Consider the following 8102-nt stretch of genomic DNA (forward strand, 5'->3'; position numbering starts at 1 on the left):
GCTCCACGCCTTTGTGCTTTGTTTTTGCTTAAGGATTGCCACCTGAGGTAGCCTCTCTTGCCCATCTTCCTCAGTTTCAGAGGGTGGATTTCTCCGTGTTGCTTTTTCCCCAGGTCTCCACGCCCTTGTGTGTTTCTTTTGCTTAAAGATTGCCACCTGAGCTAGCCTCTGTTGCCCATCTTCGTCCGTTTCAGAGGGTGGATTTCTCAGTGTTGCCTTTTCGCCAGCTCCCCACGCCCTTGTGTGTTTCTTTTGCTTAAAGATTGTCACCTGAGCTAGGCACTGTTGCCCTGCTTCCTCAGTTTCAGAGGGTACCTTTTTCAGGGTTGCTTTTTCACCGGGTCTCCTCGCCATTGTATTTTTTTATCTTATTTTTTTTGCTTAAAGATTGCCACCTGAGCTAGCCTCTGTTGCGCTTCTTTCTCAGTTCTAGAGGGTAGATTTCTCCGTGTTGCTTTTTCCCCAGGTCTCCACGCACTTCCTTTTATTTTTCCTTAAAAATTGCCACCTGAGCTAGCCTCTGTTGCCCATCTTCGTCGGTTTCAGAGGGTAGATTTCTCACTGTTGCTTTTTTGCCAGGTCTGCACGCCCATGTGTTTTTTTTCTGCTTAAAGGTTGCAACCTGAGCTAGCTTCTTTTGCCCATGTCCCTCAGTTTCAGAGGGTGGATTTCTCCGTGTTGCTTTTTCCCCAGGTCTCCAGACCCTTGTGTGTTTCTTTGGCTTAACGATTGCCACCTGAGGTAGCCTCTGTTGCCCATCTTCGTCCGTTTCAGAGGGTGGATTTCTCAGTGTTGCCTTTTCGCCAGCTCCCCACGCCCTTGTGTGTTTCTTTTGCTTAAAGATTGTCACCTGAGCTAGGCACTGTTGCCCTGCTTCCTCAGTTTCAGAGGGTACCTTTTTCAGGGTTGCTTTTTCACCGGGTCTCCTCGCCATTGTATTTTTTTATCTTATTTTTTTTGCTTAAAGATTGCCACCTGAGCTAGCCTCTGTTGCGCTTCTTTCTCAGTTTTAGAGGGTAGATTTCTCCGTGTTGCTTTTTCCCCAGGTCTCCACGCACTTCCTTCTATTTTTCCTTAAAAATTGCCACCTGAGCTAGCCTCTGTTGTCCATCTTCGTCCGTTTCAGAGGGTGGATTTCTCCGTGTTGCTTTTTCCCCAGGTCTCCACACCCTTGTGTGTTTCTTTGGCTTAACGATTGCCACCTGAGGTAGCCTCTGTTGCCCATCTTCCTCAGTTTCAGAGGGTGGATTTCTGAATGTTGCTTTTTCCCCAGGTCTCCACGCCCTTGTGTGTTTCTTTTGCTTAACGATTGCCACCTGAAGCCAGCCTCTCTTGCCCATCTTCCTCAGTTTCAGAGGGTAGATATTTCAGGGTTGCTTTTTCCCCAGGTCTCCACGCCTTTGGGTTTTGTTTTTGCTTAACGATTGCCACCTGAGCTAGCCTCTGTTGCCCATATTCGTCCGTTTCAGAGGGTGGATTTCTCAGTGTTGCCTTTTCCCCAGGTCTCCACGCCCTTGTGTGTTTCTTTTGCTTAAAGATTGCCACCTGAGCTAGCCTCTCTTGCCCATGTTCCTCAGTTTCAGAGGGTAGATATTTCAGGGTTGCTTTGTCCCCAGGGCTCCACGCCTTTGTGCTTTGTTTTTGCTTAAGGATTGCCACCTGAGGTAGCCTCTCTTGCCCATCTTCCTCAGTTTCAGAGGGTGGATTTCTCCGTGTTGCTTTTTCCCCAGGTCTCCACGCCCTTGTGTGTTTCTTTTGCTTAACGATTGCCACCTGAGCTAGCCTCTGTTGCCCATCTTCGTCCGTTTCAGAGGGTGGATTTCTCAGTGTTGCCTTTTCGCCAGCTCCCCACGCCCTTGTGTGTTTCTTTTGCTTAAAGATTCTCACCTGAGCTAGGCACTGTTGCCCTGCTTCCTCAGTTTCAGAGGGTACCTTTTTCAGGGTTGCTTTTTCACCGGGTCTCCTCGCCATTGTATTTTTTTATCTTATTTTTTTTGCTTAAAGATTGCCACCTGAGCTAGCCTCTGTTGCGCTTCTTTCTCAGTTCTAGAGGGTAGATTTCTCCGTGTTGCTTTTTCCCCAGGTCTCCACGCACTTCCTTTTATTTTTCCTTAAAAATTGCCACCTGAGCTAGCCTCTGTTGTCCATCTTCGTCCGTTTCAGAGGGTGGATTTCTCCGTGTTGCTTTTTCCCCAGGTCTCCACACCCTTGTGTGTTTCTTTGGCTTAACGATTGCCACCTGAGGTAGCCTCTGTTGCCCATCTTCCTCAGTTTCAGAGGGTGGATTTCTGAATGTTGCTTTTTCCCCAGGTCTCCACGCCCTTGTGTGTTTCTTTTGCTTAACGATTGCCACCTGAAGCCAGCCTCTCTTGCCCATCTTCCTCAGTTTCAGAGGGTAGATATTTCAGGGTTGCTTTTTCCCCAGGTCTCCACGCCTTTGGGTTTTGTTTTTGCTTAACGAGTGCCACCTGAGCTAGCCTCTCTTGCCCATGTTCCTCAGTTTCAGAGGGTAGATATTTCAGGGTTGCTTTGTCCCCAGGGCTCCACGCCTTTGTGCTTTGTTTTTGCTTAAGGATTGCCACCTGAGGTAGCCTCTCTTGCCCATCTTCCTCAGTTTCAGAGGGTGGATTTCTCCGTGTTGCTTTTTCCCCAGGTCTCCACGCCCTTGTGTGTTTCTTTTGCTTAAAGATTGCCACCTGAGCTAGCCTCTGTTGCCCATCTTCGTCCGTTTCAGAGGGTGGATTTCTCAGTGTTGCCTTTTCGCCAGCTCCCCACGCCCTTGTGTGTTTCTTTTGCTTAAAGATTGTCACCTGAGCTAGGCACTGTTGCCCTGCTTCCTCAGTTTCAGAGGGTACCTTTTTCAGGGTTGCTTTTTCACCGGGTCTCCTCGCCATTGTATTTTTTTATCTTATTTTTTTTGCTTAAAGATTGCCACCTGAGCTAGCCTCTGTTGCGCTTCTTTCTCAGTTCTAGAGGGTAGATTTCTCCGTGTTGCTTTTTCCCCAGGTCTCCACGCACTTCCTTTTATTTTTCCTTAAAAATTGCCACCTGAGCTAGCCTCTGTTGTCCATCTTCGTCCGTTTCAGAGGGTGGATTTCTCCGTGTTGCTTTTTCCCCAGGTCTCCACACCCTTGTGTGTTTCTTTGGCTTAACGATTGCCACCTGAGGTAGCCTCTGTTGCCCATCTTCCTCAGTTTCAGAGGGTGGATTTCTGAATGTTGCTTTTTCCCCAGGTCTCCACGCCCTTGTGTGTTTCTTTTGCTTAACGATTGCCAGCTGAAGCCAGCCTCTCTTGCCCATCTTCCTCAGTTTCAGAGGGTAGATATTTCAGGGTTGCTTTTTCCCCAGGTCTCCACGCCTTTGGGTTTTGTTTTTGCTTAACGATTGCCACCTGAGCTAGCCTCTGTTGCCCATCTTCGTCCGTTTCAGAGGGTGGATTTCTCAGTGTTGCCTTTTCGCCAGCTCCCCACGCCCTTGTGTGTTTCTTTTGCTTAAAGATTCTCACCTGAGCTAGGCACTGTTGCCCTGCTTCCTCAGTTTCAGAGGGTACCTTTTTCAGGGTTGCTTTTTCACCGGGTCTCCTCGCCATTGTATTTTTTTATTTTATTTTTTTTGCTTAAAGATTGCCACCTGAGCTAGCCTCTGTTGCGCTTCTTTCTCAGTTCTAGAGGGTAGATTTCTCCGTGTTGCTTTTTCCCCAGGTCTCCACGCACTTCCTTTTATTTTTCCTTAAAAATTGCCACCTGAGCTAGCCTCTGTTGTCCATCTTCGTCCGTTTCAGAGGGTGGATTTCTCCGTGTTGCTTTTTCCCCAGGTCTCCACACCCTTGTGTGTTTCTTTGGCTTAACGATTGCCACCTGAGGTAGCCTCTGTTGCCCATCTTCCTCAGTTTCAGAGGGTGGATTTCTGAATGTTGCTTTTTCCCCAGGTCTCCACGCCCTTGTGTGTTTCTTTTGCTTAACGATTGCCACCTGAAGCCAGCCTCTCTTGCCCATCTTCCTCAGTTTCAGAGGGTAGATATTTCAGGGTTGCTTTTTCCCCAGGTCTCCACGCCTTTGGGTTTTGTTTTTGCTTAACGAGTGCCACCTGAGCTAGCCTCTCTTGCCCATGTTCCTCAGTTTCAGAGGGTAGATATTTCAGGGTTGCTTTGTCCCCAGGGCTCCACGCCTTTGTGCTTTGTTTTTGCTTAAGGATTGCCACCTGAGGTAGCCTCTCTTGCCCATCTTCCTCAGTTTCAGAGGGTGGATTTCTCCGTGTTGCTTTTTCCCCAGGTCTCCACGCCCTTGTGTGTTTCTTTTGCTTAAAGATTGCCACCTGAGCTAGCCTCTGTTGCCCGTCTTCGTCCGTTTCAGAGGGTGGATTTCTCAGTGTTGCCTTTTCGCCAGCTCCCCACGCCCTTGTGTGTTTCTTTTGCTTAAAGATTGTCACCTGAGCTAGGCACTGTTGCCCTGCTTCCTCAGTTTCAGAGGGTACCTTTTTCAGGGTTGCTTTTTGACCGGGTCTCCTCGCCATTGTATTTTTTTATCTTATTTTTTTTGCTTAAAGATTGCCACCTGAGCTAGCCTCTGTTGCGCTTCTTTCTCAGTTCTAGAGGGTAGATTTCTCCGTGTTGCTTTTTCCCCAGGTCTCCACGCACTTCCTTTCATTTTTCCTTAAAAATTGCCACCTGAGCTAGCCCCTGTTGCCCATCTTCGTCGGTTTCAGAGGGTAGATTTCTCAGTGTTGATTTTTCCCCATTTCTCCACGCCCTCGTGCTTTTTTTTTTTTATTTCCTTAAATGTCGGCGCCTGAGCTAGCTTCTTTTGCCCATCTTCGTCAGTTTCAGCGGGTAGACTCTCCGCCTGCCTTCGACAGGCCCTCTGGACTGGAAAGCTTTCCTCCTCCCGTCATCACGGTCCTTCTCGGATGACGTGCCTGGTTTCGGTTTGACCGTCCCCGCCCGCCCTGATTTTCTAAGTCCTCCCGGGAACCCCGGGGGCGCTCCAGCCGCTCCGGGAAGCGGCGGCCTCCCGGCCGCACCGGCCCAGCCCGGCCCGGGCCGCCCCCTGGCCTCTCTGGGGGGAACTCTCCCCTTCCCCTTCCCGGTGATCGCCCGAGAAACCTTTTCCGAGTCCCCCTCCTGCGGCTGGGGCTGCGCCTTGGCGGCCGGGAGCCCGCGGGCGGACGCCCCGGGGCCGCACTGGGCCGGGAGGCTGGGTCCGAGGGGGCTCCGGGACGGGATCGGGCGGCCCGGCGGCCCGGCTGTGCTCCCCGGCGGGCCCGCGCTCCGGCTCCGTCCCGCTGAGGCGGTCGTCGGTCGCCGGGTGCCACCTGGCGGCCGCTTTTATATCGTCTCTTTCCTCCGGAGCTCCGGCGACGCGGGCCAAGGGACGGGACTCGGCCGCGGTGACCGAGGCAGAGTCCCGGGAGGCCGGCGTCGCTGGCGGGATCTGGCCCGGTGGCGCCGGGGCGTGAGCGCGACGCCCGCTCGCCGGAGATTGGAGGTGCAGGCTACTGAGGGAGGTGGCTGTCGCCGCGCCGCCCGGTGCCGGCCGGGGTGTGGGGCCTCCCGGACGGGTCGACCAGCAGCCGCCGGTGCCCCTCCGTCCCCGGGAGGGGGTGGGGGGCCGCCGCGGGGGAACGGGCGAGGGAGCTCGTCCCGTGCCCGGCCGTCGTCCCGAGGGCGGCCCGGTGGTCGGGCCTTCCGCGTCGCCGATCCCCTTTCCGCGCCCCGCTCCGGAGGTGGGCGACCGGCCGGGGCCTTGCGGGGGAGGCCCGTGGAGGGCGCGACGGGCTCGGCCGCCGGGCTGGCCTTTTCCCCACTGGTCTTCCGAGTCGACCGGCTCTGGCGGTGGGGACCGGGCCCGGTCCTCGGATGCCTCCTCCTCCGTGGCAGTTTTTTTTTCCAAGTCCCGCCCTGGAGAAGAGCGTGGACCGGCCCCGGGAGCCCTCGAGGGCGGGCCGGGGAGGGCGTCCCCGGCCCGGACGCGTGCCCGGGGTGGGTCCGGGCCGTCGGACCGGACTTCTCTCTCCGAGTTTCGCGGGTCACGTCTTTGTCCGGAGGCGGGAGGGGGCCGGCTCGAGGCGTAGGTGGAGCCCCGGCTGAGGGACGGGAGCCACGGTCCCGCCCCGGGCCCGGTCGCCGGAGGCGCCTCCGCGGAATTCTTTTCTAAGTCCTGACCCGGCGACTCAGAGGGAGGGACCGACCGGTCCCGGCCCGCGCGGGCGGCCCGGGGAGGCTGTCCCCGGCTCCCCCTGCCGCCACGCTTCTGGGGTCGACCAGATGGCCCCGGGAGCTCCGGGCCTGGTGGCGATGGGGTCGTGCTTGGGGTCTGGTGGCCGTGGCCGTGATCCAGGGGTTCCCCTGGTGATCCGTGGGTGGGCCCCGTCTCCGGGCGCGGCGATTCTTGCCCCCGAATGGGTGGTTTTGTGCCGCCAGATAAGTGCTGACACGCTCTGCTCGGGTGACAGTCGCCCGAGAGCTTCCGGGTGCCTGGATGCGTGTGCGGGGAGGGCTCCGGGCTCTGGCCGAGAACAGGACGCCCGTTTCCACCCCCGCCGCTTGAGCCGCCCGCTGGGGCCTGCGCGCCGGCTCTTGTGCGTTCCAGGCGCCCCCACGACCGTGGTGCCACCTCCGGTCTCTGGTACCCGAGGGCGGCGGGGTTAGGGGCGCGGGGTCCTCTACCACGTGCACTCCCTGCCGCCGGCACCCGGGTGCGGTCGCGACTTACCCCATCCCACCGGCTCCGTGCCAGTGCGTGTCAGGCGTTCTCGTCCTGGGGTCATCGCCCGCGCTTGCTGGAGGAGGAGAGGGGTCGGTGAGGCTGAAGCAGGCTCCTCCGCTCGCTGTCCTCGCCAGCCTTCCCTTGCTCGGGGGTCCCTCGCGTTATGCTGCCGACCGATGTGGTGATGCTGTGCTCTCCCGGGCCGGGCCTAAGCCGTGCCAGACGAGGGACGGACGTTCATGGCGAACGGGACCGCTCTTCTCGCTCTGCCCGCGGGTCCCCTCGCCCGTTCTCCCCCGCTGCGAGTGGCGTGTGGGAGGCGGCAGGGGTGCGGAATCCGGCCCGACCTCGCTCCCCCGCCCCGTGCCTCGTGGCGTGGGCGGTGTCGGGGTCTCCGTGACGCGGCGGATGCTCTGCCTGTGCCTCTTGGCTGTGTCTCGCGGGCGGCCCTCCCCGCGGTGGGGCGGGCCGTGTTGCCGCCGCGCCGCGTGCCTTCCCGGGCGCGTGAGCGCGTTCCCCAGGCCGTTGGCGGTGCCCCTGGAGCGTTCCAGGTCGTCCCTCAGGCGCCCGAGGCCGAGTGGCGGTGTCGTTCCCTGTTCCCGTCGGCCTCCTCAGGTAACCGCTGCGCTGGTGTGTCTGAGGAGCGGGGGGGTCGAGTCGGTAAGGGAGGCGTGACCCTCGTCCCCCTCGGGGGGGACGGGTGCCTCGTCGCCCCCCACGGCGTGCCGTGTGGGGGCGGGCAGGCTCGGGCGCGTGCCCGCGCGTTCCCCTTGCTGGGGTTTCCCCGCGGGTGTGGGAGTGACCGTGGCGGGCCGAGCCAGCGGCGTGGCGCTGGCTCTTTGGTTGGGAGGTGCTGTTTGATCGGCACCTCCGTCCCAGTCTCTGCCTCCCTTGGTCTCTCGGCCTGAGGGGAGGCACTGACTTGGGAGCCGCACAGGGGCCTTGTAGATCCCTAGCTAAGCCCAGTGTGGCCAGAGATGGCGAGCCCGGGGCAGCGCGGGCTCGCGGCCCTGACCACGGACGCTCCGACTTGCTCTAGGCCTTACCTCTACCGCAGACCCCTCCTGCATTGCGTGGCCATGGTGCCTGTAAGCGCCTTGGTGGGCCCGATGGCGGACGATGGGCGGGGGCGACACGCCCTCGGTGAGAAAGCCTTCTCTAGCGATCCGAGAGGGTGCCTTGGGGTACCGGACCCCCCAGCCGCCGCCCCTCCTTTGCGCGTAGTAGCCACGGACGCCACCACCGTGGCGCGTGGGCAGAGCTGCTCTTTGCCTACCGCGGCCGGCGCCTCCCCCCTCCGAGTCGGGGGAGGGTCACGCCCGGCCGGGCCGTCGTCGGGCGCGGGGCCGCGCGTGTGCGCGAGCGTGCGCGTGGTTCTCCCGTCGCGCGCTGGGGCGG

The sequence above is a fragment of the Equus asinus genome, chromosome 28, assembly GCF_041296235.1.
Source record: "Equus asinus isolate D_3611 breed Donkey chromosome 28, EquAss-T2T_v2, whole genome shotgun sequence".
Lineage (NCBI taxonomy): Eukaryota > Metazoa > Chordata > Mammalia > Perissodactyla > Equidae > Equus > Equus asinus.